At 41.7% G+C, this 14,594-nt stretch overlaps 1 protein-coding gene and 1 long non-coding RNA gene across 3 annotated transcripts in view; one reads left to right on the top strand and one right to left on the bottom strand.

Moving 5' to 3' along the window:
• Positions 1–14,594, bottom strand: part of FRMD4A (FERM domain containing 4A) — a 386,216-nt gene that overhangs the window by 344,991 nt on the left and 26,631 nt on the right. The gene's annotated exons all lie outside the window — the stretch shown is intronic.
• Positions 2,296–14,594, top strand: part of LOC130149492 (uncharacterized) — a 28,217-nt gene continuing 15,918 nt past the window's right edge. Inside the window, exons 1-2 of the long non-coding RNA XR_008821932.1 lie at positions 2,296–2,590; positions 13,716–13,810. This is a non-coding gene — a long non-coding RNA (uncharacterized LOC130149492). The remainder of the gene's footprint in view (positions 2,591–13,715; positions 13,811–14,594) is intronic.

Genomic DNA, 14,594 nt, shown 5'->3' with positions numbered 1-14,594 from the left:
TTCTCTGTGTTGTCTCCCACCTTTCACATGCTCAGCTTCTTCTGCCATTGCTTCAGTTTATCACAGTTCCCTTTATTTGTGGGGTTTTCTTTCCTTTTGGGGTATCCAAGGCACAGAATTTCAGGCCACCTTGGCCTTCAGTTTCAGTCCTTGTAGTTTAACGATCTGGTGGCAGCTTTAGTTATAAGTGATCAAGGCATTTTAAGGGAAACAGTAAAGGCAAACCTGAATCTGTTACGTATATTTTGCAGTGCGCAGAAGCCACTAGCTAAGGTGTGTACAAGGCACTCACAGAGAAGTAAGCAACTGTTTCTCCAGTAGGCTTACAATATAAACAGAAGGAGATCAATTAGTACTAACAAATGCTGAGGAAAAGGAAATAGCTGATATGAATTTGAGAAAGACCATACAGGCATCCGGTGGCAGAAATGGGAATTTCTGCATGCCACATCCCAGCATCCCCAGCACAGGACCATCCTTTTGCCAGCAGGATCTTCAGATAACACATCCCTGATTTTGTAGCACTGTCCAAAACTGCAAGTCCACTGAGAAACCATAGAAATGCAAAAAGACTCTACAGCTGAAAGTAATCTGCTGGTGAGTCTAGGTATCGAGTTCGTCAGATGGTATCAGGCAACAGAAGGGGGATCATTTTCCACTTCACCTTCTAAAACTCCTCAGACTCTACTGCACTGCTTGGAGACAGGGTAAGTCATTGCTTATCTCATATACAAAACCAAGGGGGGGGGGGGGGGGGGCGGGGATTAGAAATCTACAGTTATTTCTTTGCTGTATTGAGAAAGCATTTTTTAGAGTGATGGGCCCAAAAAGAGGAATAAAAAATTAAAAAAGAGAGGTAAGAGGAGAGATGCAACCCAGGCAAAACAGAAAATGGTTTGTACAGTGATTACCTGGTGAAAACACAACTAGTTTAATGAAATCTGTTGCTGCCCCTCTAAAGAGTGCCTTTGCCTCCATAGAAGCATTAAACTACTTTAATGATATCGATTTGGGTCAAAGTGTGCAAGCCCTCCAATGTGGATACACTTTAGTTGCTAATAAAGAGGCTTATTTCAAATGCAGGAATCTGGAAAGGAGAGTAAGTTACTTTCCTGTATAGCTATATTCAGTCTGGAGATTATCTTGGTATCAAGATTTAGGTTAAGCTTTTCTTATCTAAAAAAAAATAAAAGAGGGGAAGAAAAAAAAAAAAGAAGCTTGAACTAAAGCAGTTAAAGCACTACCCAAAAAAGTTAAACCACTATAGAACTACAATTACATAGACTTTTTTTCTATTTCTTGAGTTGTCAGTTCCACTAGCATGAACACAAAAGGTTTTAAACTGTGGTAGTTGAAAAGTGAATATACCTCCTGTTTAGGTATCCCAATGGGAGGCTCACAGCTCCTGACAAAAAGCTCTGCTGATGCTGCAGCCACACCAACCATCCAAGCTGCATCCACTTACATGTAGAGAATGGGACCCTTTGGTTTAGTATAGTAATTTAGACGAGACGTTCAAGACTGATTTCAGGAAGCAGGGTATACCTTGTCTTGCAGACAAACAGATTCAGCATCTGAATACAGAATCATATACAAACACCCATTGTAACCCAGTCTTTTACTCTGGCTTTGCCCTGTACCTCTCACTCATGCCAGAGGGTTGTCCCATAGCTGACCAAGACTATTTCCAGAAGAGAGAGCTATCTGTAAGAGAACAACAGCTGGGTCAGACCCCGACACATTTGCAGAAGGAGATTAGCGCTTAACAGGTAAGACTGTATCTTTGGGAAAAAATAAAATAAATAATAAAACCCTGAACCAAAATGTCATTTTCAGCCTGAGAGCCACTGAACTGTTTCATAAGACTCTTTAGGATTGTAACAAGTATGATTCAGAATACTTCCCAGGCAGTCTTCCTTGCAAATAAATAAGCCAGATGAACATGCTGTGCCACGCTCCAATTCATAAAGAGAAGCAGAGGGCAGACTGTAAACAGAAGGAAATTGCAAGAAGGCCAATAAAATGCATTTCTGATCTCATACCATCAGCTGGACGAGGCAACAGGGATAAATAAAGTCAGAGACTTCTCCTATATTTATGATTCCTTATTGTTACAGAGCTCTCCTCAAAACAAAAATGAGTCTGGAAGGGAGGCGGTCATGCTCCTTTCGAATGGCAATGTTTAAGAAAGGAGAACCATATGGTTTTGAGTTGGCTCAATTGTGGCAGCCAGGAAACTAATCCACAGATTTATTAGAGCTGGCATACATAACAGAGTGGCAGTGCTCCTTTCATTTGCTGCCAAGAAACCCTCTGTGGCGCAGAGCTTTACCTTCAGCTGCAATCGCTTGCTGGGCATATGGACCTTATTTCTGCAAATGGGAGTGGAAGAGAGTCAATTTGCAAATCCAATTGGAATTTTCTTCCTCCTGCCGCTCCAATTTACTACGCAGACTTCATTCATAGTTAAAGGAGCCTGGATTTCTGCCTCTTTTTTCTCTAATTAACTTGTTCTTTCGATTTAGGACATCCAAATGGAAGAAATATGATGAGGAGAGAAGAAACCATTTAAACCATTGTCACTGACCAGGTAAAAGTTTTTGCAATAGGTACTTTACCTAATAGCTTATTATGTTGTGCGCACTTGCTGGAAGACCCCTAGCTATTATCATTACAGTTCCTGACATACAATTTTTTTCTAAAGGTCTTGTGAAATGGAGAATGGCAGTTCAGAGTTCAGTGATCTGTCTAAGGTGTATGTGATCATCTGTTAGGCAGTTGGTTTCATTTGGGCTATGAAGCGCAATAAAAAAATCTCAAGTGTCCTTTGGGCATATTCAAAGAAGGATTTTCAGAGCTCCCATGGGCTTGCTTGGAAGGAAGTCAAAAGCTTGACTTCTGAAGAGAGACAAGGTGGCAGGGGGTGATTGTTAGATAAACTGCCACCCCTTACAAGTGTAAATGGAAATATGATCAGCGTTTGGAATCAGCCCCCTTCACCTGGGGAACACACAACACTGCATCTGAGGTCTGCAGCAAAGGCAAGGAAAACTTCAGGGGCAGACAGATGCTACAGCAATGTTAAATCTCTTTCGAAGATTTCCTGTAAGCAGCAGCTAGAGACACCAAGAAAGGAATGTAATTTCTCTGACAAACTAAACCTGAAAACCATGTGGATCTATTTTACAGTAGATACAGCACTATTTTTCTTTTCTTCAGCTAAAGAAAAGAATAACAAAGGAAACTGGAAGCGCTTTGCTCGTTAAGGTCAATCATCAATCATACCACAGACCTACTGTGTTCAGTGTGCTTGGTGCCAGGCACGTCAGAGAAAGGCAGGAATAAACATCCACGGGCAGTTCTGTAATATAACTCTGCCAGACTTTCTGCCTGATTCCCAAGGGTGTGTGTCTAGAAAAATCAGTGTACCCAGTAACGGCAATAACCTGTGAATATAACAGCTCCATCAGCTCCTAATGCTAATCAGTAGAAGTCCACAATGAATTAGGGGAATAAATCGTTATGCTTTTAAAGGTTAACATTTGCCATCTCTCTCTGCAAAATTATTCCTCTGTGAAATTAAGCATTGCTCTCAACATGAAAATATTATTGAAGAAGTTAAATTGTCTTCTGAAGATTATGTTAAATCTGAAGATGGCATTCAAATCAATAAAGTATGAGTTCAAAGCAGCCAGCAAAGACAGTCCAATCTACAGGGACTCCCACAGGTCACTCAAGCCTGCTGTGACCTTATTTCAATACATCTTTTATAAAATGGGTCAGAACAACACTTCTCCTCAGCAAGTAATTCAGATATTCACAGTTCCCTCCTTTCATTACTAGTTGTAGGTAAAAAACCAGAAATATATCATCCAATGTGAACTCAAAGGAATAAAAAATAGATCATATTTATATATAATCGTATTTATATATCATATATATATCAACAAATACAAAGCTATGTTTGAATCTAGAGGAGTCCAGTGTTCAAGCAGGTTTAGAAGGGTGCTTTGATTTTTGTCTGCCAAAGCTACACCATTCAACTCACCCAACAATATAGAACTAAATGCAGAAAAACACCCTGGTTTTCATTCTCCCCTCATGAAGAGCCAACTTTGGGTCAACGCCTCAGCAGGGGCCAGTTCTCACTTGTGTGACAGGGAGAAAGAAGAGAGATGCATTTTTATACCTGAATAGTTTCATTACTGTGTTGAATTGCCCATAGGTAAAACTGTGTACATTTTCCATTCTGCCTACTGAAGAGGCAATAAAGCACATATATTCATGTACAGACAATGAAAAATTAATTACATTGGAATAATTCCCTATTTTACAACCTTCACTTATCGCTTTGGTACAGTTGGCAGTAAAAATTCTTCATATTGAAATAAACATCTACACATACACGAATATATTAGTCTGTATATTTGCACCATTGAACTAAAGTGCCATAAAGGAAGATTCCTATCATCCACCTCATGAAATTAATGTTTCTTTGACCATATAAATGATTTCATTTCAAGAGGCAGGTTTTGAAGCCAAGTATCTCTAACATTCATAAGCCACATATGTCTGAATTTGTCTGCAATTTCTACTATGAACATTGTGAACACTGAATGATAAAAAAATCAGATAGTTGTCCAAATAACTCTGCTTACTGTGCAGAGCAAGGGGAGCAGAAAGCAGTTATATCTGCACCATATTGCTGAAAAGCAGCACATGAGCTAACATTGGCCCACAGTAGTCCTAATACCATGTCCTCATCTGAAAGATGGAGAACAAAACCAGCCTGATAAATTCACAAGAAAAGGAGCATCTATTCACCAGTGGGAGAAGATACAGATACGGCTATGTGTTCTTTGAGATTGCTTATAGGATTATGTGAACAGACAAGAAACCTTCACATTCCCAGGTGTCAGTTAATATGCCTTCCCTCTCTGAACTAATGAATTAAATCATTTGGAATTCAGAATATGATTCTACCCAAAACAAGATCACTATCTAATGAAAGGAACAAATTGCCTTGTACATGCACATGGTGGGCATCTCATTCCTTCTGCTATAGAACAGTCTTTACAGAAGAGGCTGTCCAAAGCCTTCCTAGCCCACACCTGAGGTGAAGAAACAGGTTCCTTCTATTTCTATGGTGCAACTGAGGAATGTCCCTTTACTGCCCATACCTGGCCATTGGCTTTAATGGGACTTCTTGCTGTCCACACCACTCCACTGCTTGACCCCGCTGTGTCTACTGAGGAGATCATCAGTCATGGAGAGCATTGAGCTAGTGGCCGCACCCTGCCCTGGGACCTGAGAGAGCTGACCTGGGGTTTATATATGGACACTGTCACCACAGGTCTCCATCAGGGCTGGAAAGCAGCAAGATGAAGGGGAGGGTGAAGTTCTTTCTGCCTAGCTCCACCATTGCCTTCTGCACTGGTCATCACTGACCTGCAAAATCCCGCAGACTTCACATTTCTGCAGGCATGGCATTATTCCAGCATACCTAGCTGTAACTTGGTTCTGTTAACTATTAAGCACAGATCTTGCAAACAGCTAAGCAAGAAATATTTAGTGTCAAGACACTAAATATGTTATTTTAATTGCAACCTCCTGAACTCTCCAAAAATATCAGGTATTGGTCTTTCAAATGTCATCGCAAGCAGTTTGGTTTGCAGCATGAAAAAACAATTCAGATCTTTCAATTGAATAAGCCCTTTTTTTAAAAAAAAAAAAGGTTTACGTTTCACATAGTTTGAATCTTTTCAAATTGAAGATGCTTGCAAAAAATAAAACTAAAAAAACCCAACCACTGAACCCTGAACCTTCCAAAAGATTTCTCTTCTCTTCTCGCTCCACGTATAAAACAAAACAGCTTCTTTCAGTCCACAGAGTCCACACTTCACTCTGTCAGTAAAAGCAAGCTGTTCCTCATGGACTTCACTCTGTCAGTAAAAGCAAGCTGTTCCTCATGGTACCCTCCAAAGATGCCTTCCACTGCTGGTTGTAATCCGTAATTACAACAAATGACAGATCACACTGGAGGATTTTTGTTTGGAGCTCTCTGAAACCAGTGAACACATTTGAACACCTCTCATCTGTATCATGCTGTTCCCAGACCTATTTGCTTGCTACAAACGGGCCTGAACACCCTGATTTATCAGATTGCTGAGCTCTCCTGCTCACTTCTCTGTTCATTAATCTTCATAAAATAATACAGCAATGAGAATTGCTGGAGTTCTCCCTATACTACCTGCTGCACTCTGGGCTCTGGTGAATAAATGGAGAGTATCTAATCTGTGGAGAGAAAGGTTTAAGTTTGTATTCTTTTATGCATTGGAATGTCTACAGCCTCTGTCCCTATGGAAATGTAAAGCTTTGTACAGACCGATTTGCTATGCAGCACACATTCAGCAGCACCGTCTGAAGGCACGTTGCAGAGGAGTTAAAACAATGAACTAAGTTGCAGGTAGCACACCGCTTTGTGGAATGTATAAAGCAGCTTATGCCACACAGTGAAATTCTGCTTTTTCTAGGCAATAGTTGCACTAAACATATTTCCAAAGGAATTCTCAAAAAACATTCTTTTTAGGCCAATGAAAAGAGTATTCCATCCAGTCTTGCATTGCAGCAAAGGCACCTGCAGTCTGCAAAACCTGATACTGAGCACAAGTATGTCACATTTGACATACATTGAGACTTCCAAGTGTAGCTAGAAGCCCAGAAGGTATCAGACCACCTGACCTCATGCCCTACACCTCAGAGCAGCAGAAGCACTGGTGCAAGCCCCAGAAAGATGCTCTCAAGAGGGAACTGCAGTATCAGCGTATGCTCTCAGCAGGTTGCCAAAGGCATGTCTCACATTCTGCATCTGAAGCCCAAGCCTGGCTGGACTCAGCACACCACCTTGAGCTTTGCTTATCACATCACAGGGTGCTTGAGGTGGGAAGACACCTCTGAAGATGATTTCCTCCAACATGCTGCTCAAAACAGGGTCACCTAGAGCAGTTTGTTCAGGGACATGTCCTGTTGGGTTTTGAGCCTGTCCAAGGATAGAGACAAGCCCCTCTGGACAGCCTGTGCCAGTGCTCAGTCACCTCCACAGAAAAAAAGTTTACTCTTGCATCTAAACAGAGCTTCATTCATCATCTTCATGGTCCTCTGCCTGACTCTTTCCAGTATGTCCGTGTCTTTCTTGTACTGGGGAGCCCAGAGTTAGGCAGAGCACTCCAGATGTGTCCTGCCAGTGCTGAGCAGAGGGGAAGGATCACCTCCCTCAGCCTGCTGGCAACTCTGCCTAACGCAGCCAGGAGGCTGCTGGTCTGCCTTGCTGCAAGGGCACGCTGCCGGTGCATGGTCATCTTGGTGTCCACCAGGACCCCCCTTTCCTGCACAGCTGCTTTCCAGCTGGTCAGCTGTAACTTGTAGTGGCACATGGGGTTATTCTTCCCCATATGCAGGACTTTGCATTTCACTTGGCTGAGTCATGATGTTCCTGTCAGCCCATCTCTCCAAGCTGTTGAGCTCCCTCTGGATGGTAGCACAACCCATCTGGGGTATCGACCACTCCTCCCAGTGTTGTATTGCCCCATTTTGAATGCTACTTTGAAGCCTCAGTAGCCCTAAATTAGGAAGCACTGTTGTCTGTCAAGCAAACTACTTCTCACTCTTGGTACTATCTTATCTGTTGTGGTTTGCATCTTTAGAGTGGGAAAAGGCAAATTTATGCCGGGTGTGGCAGCATTTTCGTGAACCTGTAGTACTCAGATTAGGCTAATAAAACATGGCAACACTAGAAATGTAGGGATTATATTAGTGTTAAAACTGACACATCCTTTTTCCTAGTTTAGAAAGAGCAGTCTTTATAGACTACGTCAGATATAGATTTTTTTCACACAGAAAATATTGCTCTGGGACATAAATAATATTGACTCTTCATATTGACAGGAGCTAACAAGAGACTTGAAAAAGCACCAACTAGCAGTGCCTAGTTCAAGAGAAATTACATATTGAACTTTATTGGACATGTTCTAGATGGTAAGGAGATAAAGACAACTTGCATGATATCCATCAGACCCCTCCCACACTCCCACATATAAATGGCAGTTATTTTGCTTCCTTTTTAGTTAGAAATATGACTTCAAAGTCATTTCACCTTAAAAAGGTACATAAAATGGCTGACCCATGCTTCAAAGCTACCTGTTTGCCTGTGCTGCCTATAAGGGGAGGCCGGAGCAGCTAGTTTAGGTGGAGACAGCGAAGACCGGACTGAATGGAAAGGCTGAGGCTTCTCCGAGAACGTCTCAACACACAGGGGCTCTGGCGCAGTATGAGTGACACCTTGCTAAGTCAGCAGTTTAGGTGAAGGCATTATAATTTTAAAATAAACTTCCCATGATATTTCTTTTGTTAACAAGTGGCACTTTGATTTGTGAGAGTTCACAGACCATCTGCTGCTCTGCAAATAACGGAGATGAAGGTACTGAACTGCGCTCAGGCTTGCTAAGGTGATGCCACGGGACTACACCCTACAGTCCTTACCTGGTGGGGAAAGGGGACATGCTTTTCCAGCTGAGCCTGATGGTGACCTGGAGGCTCATATCTGAGTGAGAAGAGCAAAAGGAGAGAAGAGAGGGAAAAGATGCAATACCTGAGAGTGAGATGGAGGAGGGTTGTCTGCAAGTGCTATTGCATATCCCCCAGCTGAGGTCATACCTGAGAAAGAATTTTTCATATCTTATGGAGACAATGAAAAGGGATATTTCACTGCTTTAATTTTTTTTTTTAAAAAAGATCTACTTAAAGGCAACAAATGCAACCAAAACTGCCCTTTCTTGAACAAGGAAGAAAAATAGGTTTTGATTTTTACAGCTTTACTATTAACTGCTTTGATATAAAAGCACTGATCAATAAGAACATCATAAGGAACGGGATCTTTCATACTGGTGCTCATCGTAAAAGATGACATAAACTGATTCAGCTTACTTTTGTCGATATCTATCTTACATCTGCACCCAGGCTGAAATTCAGACATCCTGTGGTTTTAACTTTTCAGGATACATGAAGCTGGGATTCTCCTGCTTGTTTAGGGCAGACCTTAGGCCACTGAAACAGGGACATTTTGCATTTCAAAGCTTTCTGTGAATTTTTTTTTTTTTGGCTGCCTTTTAAATGGATCACAAGAAATAATTACCATATTTCTAACTATTATTCCTTCCCAACACTTCCTCCCTCTCAAGCCCATGTTTACACTACACCTTCTTCAGGGTATGCCTTACTTGTTAGAACAAATTTAATTAGCAAATGTCAATAAGTATACATGTGCTTACTGCAACAATGCATAATCATTGTGATTTCCTTGGACAATTGATGTGCTTGATATAAGAAGAACAAAAAGTTTTATGCTCTCACATTTGAAGATCTGGGAAATCAGTCCATTAAAAATGTATACATTCCAGGATATATGAAGATCTACTTTCTAGCAAAACTGCAGTTTTATGAAATGTGTCTGCTTCAGTCTTTATATACTTTTGTTGTCAAGATCTTGTGCAATTCTAAACTCAAATTAGCAGAGCACTTGATTTCTGTGGCTGTGCTGAGATCAGACCAACCACAAGCAGGTTTGGAAGGATCTGGATGTGGGAGAAGCAGTTGTTACGTTTTCTCCCCCCACCTTATGAAGCAATAGAAATTTGTCATGCAGAGCAAAAGAGCAGAGATGACATAAGATTTAGAAAGGAAGAAAGAAAAGGAGAAAGTCAGAGCAGAGCTTTGAGCAGAAGAGGGAAGAAGTTATATGGTTTTGTAGCTAAATGGTGGGAACTGTACTGGGGGGTTCAAGCTAAAAGGTGCACGCAAAAGTAACCCCTTGTGCCACCAGAGCATCCCACCGAAACTGCCCAAGTGTGCAGAGGAAGGAAGGAGGGGAAGCCAGAGAGGAAAGATTCTTTCTCTACACCTAGACTGTCCTGTGCCTCTGTCTGTTGAGTAGAAAAGAGAGCTGGTTGCAGAGTCCTGCAGAAGCAATGGTACATTGCATTGGTACTTGCATGAACAATTGTAGCATGCTCCGGAGGAATTAATTTGCAACCCAGATTAGCACACAGAGCAAGACAAGTATATCTCAATGCCACCTTTTCTGAACAAATGCTGACAGAGTATTTCTGCCCCCAAAAAGAAGATTCCAACATGACAAACAAGTGAGAGTTGAGGCACTCTGTCAGGTATTCAAAGCTCTTTTCATCCATGTGGCACCTGTCAGAGCCTTGGAGTAGATGGAGCAGGGTCATAGGCCACCAGACAGGTCTGTCTCTGGAGATGGACCAAAGCAAGCAGAGCCCCGGAGTGGTGAATTGTGCATTTGTGATGCTCCAGTAACAAAACACCAGCAAATGCCTTGTCCCCAGAGCAGGCTCTCAGTGTCCTGAGTCTGGGGAGGAACAAAGCAAAGACTGAGAGTGTGAATGAAAGCTTCATTTCAACCAAAACTCTTTGATATCAAATATCACAGGCTGGGGTGGGTGGGGGGTGGGGGGTGGATAGGAAAGGAAATGGGAGGGAGGGCAGGTAGAAGAAAGCAGGGGAACGGGTGAAGTCTTGAAGTGAATTTTACAGCTGAAAAACATCTTTAAAGTGCTTCTCTGATCTGCCATTTATTAGGTAGCACGTGGCAGGATGATGGAGTCTGCTCCTGCTGTTTTAACCTACACCAACTGCCCAAGGGACACACCTCATGTCAAAGGTTACCCGTAAACACCAAATTCCCCTTTGAGAGAAACCAGTGGGTTGCAGAATATCAGCAGTACAGATCCAGTCCAGACCCTCTCAGAGAGGCCCTGATCAACCTCCCACAGGATATATCTCATGGTCTCTTTGACCATGGCCTGAGTATTTCATCCTCGCTTTACAAGAATATATGGCAGCAGCAGCATGGCCCTTCATTGAGCTAATAAACTTTAGCAACATTTTGTGCATTGCACAGATCCAAATAAATACTTTCTCCAGCAAAACCAGATTGATTTGGCACTAAAACTGCAGCGCACTACCCTTGGGACAACAGCCTGCAACTGTGGCCCTTTTACCCCTTTATCCTCATCCTGGCTTGACTGCAGCTGAGATGACCAAAAGTGCCTGCATGTTGTCCTGTGATTTGTGGAGTTCTTCAACTGAAAAACATTAAAAAAAACCCCAAATATCTCCTCTTTACTGACGGGTGGAGACAGGAGACAAAACTCTGGTCATTTTATGTACAGAAAGAGACAAAAACAAAATCAGGACTCTCCCAAGGAATGTTACTGTTAATACTGTTAATCTCTCCCATAGGTCACAGTCAAGCCTGGACTGTGAGTTCTTTGTTTAATTTTCGTGTCTACTACTAGTATCTCAGGCAAGCTTGTGCATGCTCAGTGTGGAAAAACAGGTAAGTAGAGGAGAAAACTTTCAAATATATAAAATGTTTCAAAAGAACAGCATTTGAGAGGTTGGCAGAAAATTTTTTTTTATGTTTTCCAAAACGAAAGTTGTATTTTCATATATTTTCTGGATAAAAATTATTAATTTGTCTATTCAAATATTGATAACTTTGGTATTTCCTGCAATCTCAGTTCCTGATAAACAAAAGTGGATTTTTTTCTCCTCTAATGAAAACCAAGGCTTTGGCTGTAGTTGACAAAGGACTCTTTCAAGTGTGAAGTTCTTGTTGAGAAATCAGGTATATTTCATAACTAACAAGGTCAAAAGCCTTGTCAGGTGTGTATCAGGAGAGTTTCATAAGATTCAAAGGAGTTATGCTTCTGTATGGTAGCTAAGGACGTGAATTAAATTTTTGAAGTGGGGAAAAAATTACACTTTGAAAGTACAGCAAGGTATACTTGAGCTGTCTGTAAATTAAGACACCTTCTCACAACTCACAAATAGAACAAATCTTTTAACAAGTGTTAAAAATTAATAGGGAGAGGAGAGAAAATCAAAGCTAAGGTAGATGCTTCAGAAAACTGTCAAAGCATCAACAGAAGTATTTTTTCACCTTTAAGTTCATAAGAAGAGACCAGAAAAAGGATTTCCCCTTTGGTGGAATGAAACAGGTTTCTATCAAATAGAATAGAGTTTGAAATGAAATGGCTATAAGGAAAGAAGTCTCTTAATTCTCCTACTGGGGGAAACTTGCTTGATCTGAAATCAGAAGTTGTGAACTGGTCATTCACTTTCTCACCCAAATGTCTCCAAATGCCTTCATAGGACACTTGAAATCCTTTAGACCAAGATGCACACATTTACATGCAGAACATGCACTTACAGCTGCAGAATTGTCCCACCAGGATCAAATTAGTTTGGAAAGAAGTTATTCAAGCTGCAGGTCCCACCTTCCAGGCACCTCAAGGCAGATTTTCGCTATATTTATTCCAGAATCAACTTTCTGCCACAGACTGGTCCTGTGCTTGCTGTTGCTCACCTGGATTCATTTGGCTCCCAATGCTGCTGGGCAATGGTTGCCATGAGCCATCCACTAACACCCCATCACTGCTGCTGGATAAAGTTCCCTTCTTGCCACCTTCAAAGAAAAGGATCTCCAGAGTGGGTCAGGTCAGCAGTCCTTAGAGATAAGGACCCACCATGACCATGAACTACTTTCAACAGCATAACTCAGGCTTCAGAAATACAGTGAGGAAGATGGAGGAATTAGTCATCCCTTCAGCGCTAACCTCCAACAACCCTCCGAAATCTAAGGATGTACAAAAAAACTCTTGCTGATGTTGCAGCTACGTGTCACCTACCACCAAACCTTTGTGATGACTGTGGAGGCTTTAGAGATTATATCTGGGCCAGACAGGAATTAACACAGAGTTCAAAGACTTTCACAGCCCTATAGATGTTCAAATGTTAGGTATTGGTCTATGGTACACATCTGGGCTCACGCTATAGTTGGAGAGAAGCAGATGTCCCCAGTGGGAGGTTTGTCCCATTTTTAGACATACATCGATAGTAGAGGACCATTCTCCTTCTCTTGCACTCCCCTCCCATAAAGTCCTCCATCAAACTGGAGTCTTAACTACTGAGAGTCTAACACTGGAAGGGAGGAATCTCACCCCACACAAATTGCTTGCCCAAGGTCACATAAGCAGCTCATTGCAAAGATGGTTCCTAAATTTGAGTTTAGCTCAGACACTTCTTAGTCACTGTTCCCTGGCAACAAGATAGGACACAGCCTCAGAGCTTGCATTTAGCCTCACAGCCTTTGCATGCAGGGCTAGCAGAGAGACCCACGCATTCTGTGACAAGCCTTGCAGTATGCAGGCAAGCCAGAGAAAGATGAGGGCAGGTCACAGGACATAGCTATAATTGCTTTAAGGGGTTGGGGCAGGGGAGGAAGGGGCGGGGGGTGGGGGTGGGGGGGGTATATCCCGAGGAGAAAAGAAAAAGGAAAAAGAAACAAAATTGGTTTATCTGAAACTTTCACAGCTCAATACAACAACTAGATTCTATTTTGGCTTATCCTGCCAACAAGTATCATTTTGATTTATATGAGCAGAATGAAGACAATTAAGCTTCCAAAAAGCCAGTATTTGGTAAAAATAGCCATGGCCTTATTTAGCAACATACAGTATTTGTAAAGAAATATTTTAGCTTCCATCTTCCAGTTAAAGGGTGGGTGCTGCTTGGTTTTTTGTTTGGTTGGTTTTTTGGTTTTTTTATGTTGTTTTTTTTTTTTTTTTCTGCAGGAGTTATGTACTTTTCTCTACTTTGAGACCACCAGAGAAAAGAAAACGGCAGGGAGCGAAGAATTGTCCAACATCTTTAAAGATGTGCTAAAAAGGTAAGAGTTACTGTCTCTGTCCAAGCAAGTACTGGTAATATACTGTACAGCCGCTGTGTTTTGGACAGCTTGACACAGCCTAGCTCCACTGAACCACTTCTGATTTACACCAGCACTAAAAAGAGGAGGGGGAGAAAGAAGTCAGACATTGTAAATCTTCTCACTGAGTGACATTCTGAAGGGCTCGTACATCACTTTGAAACTAAGGTCTAGACTCACAATACAGATGACCTGAAGAATAGCTTATATGCCCCAAAGCCTCTTCTCTTTTCCTCAGATATCACTTGCTTTAGTAGAAGATATTAACTCTTCCTACAAAGCCTGTCTCAATGGACTCGCAAAGACATTTAGAAGCCAAAGTTCCATTGACTGTAAGGCTAACACCTCCAGGATATTTACTTAATACAACCCACTAATATTAGAGGGACAACATTTTCATGAGCTCTACAGCAATCCAACAGCCTGGTTTTCTTTGAGCGTCAAGGGAATAAGGTCTCTAAATCATTTGTGAAAGCATCAGCCTTTATAGTTCATTATTTATATTGCAGAAAAGAAGCAAGAGTTGCGAGTCCATGATCTGGCCATGCAGAGACACAGCTGTGAGTTTTAGAAGAGATGTTCATTGTCACAGGCTCAGTGGCCTTGCCAGGGTCTCTGAACAAGGAACAAGACAAACCAGTGTTTTACTTAGTGCAGTGTGTCCCAATTTCCCACTGCACTGCAGGCAGAGCAATAGAACAGGTGTAATTCATGCCTGTCCTAGCACTTGCATTTTTTATACAAT

This window comes from Falco biarmicus, chromosome 5, assembly GCF_023638135.1.
Source record: "Falco biarmicus isolate bFalBia1 chromosome 5, bFalBia1.pri, whole genome shotgun sequence".
Lineage (NCBI taxonomy): Eukaryota > Metazoa > Chordata > Aves > Falconiformes > Falconidae > Falco > Falco biarmicus.
This window is presented reverse-complemented; position numbering and strand designations above follow the sequence as displayed.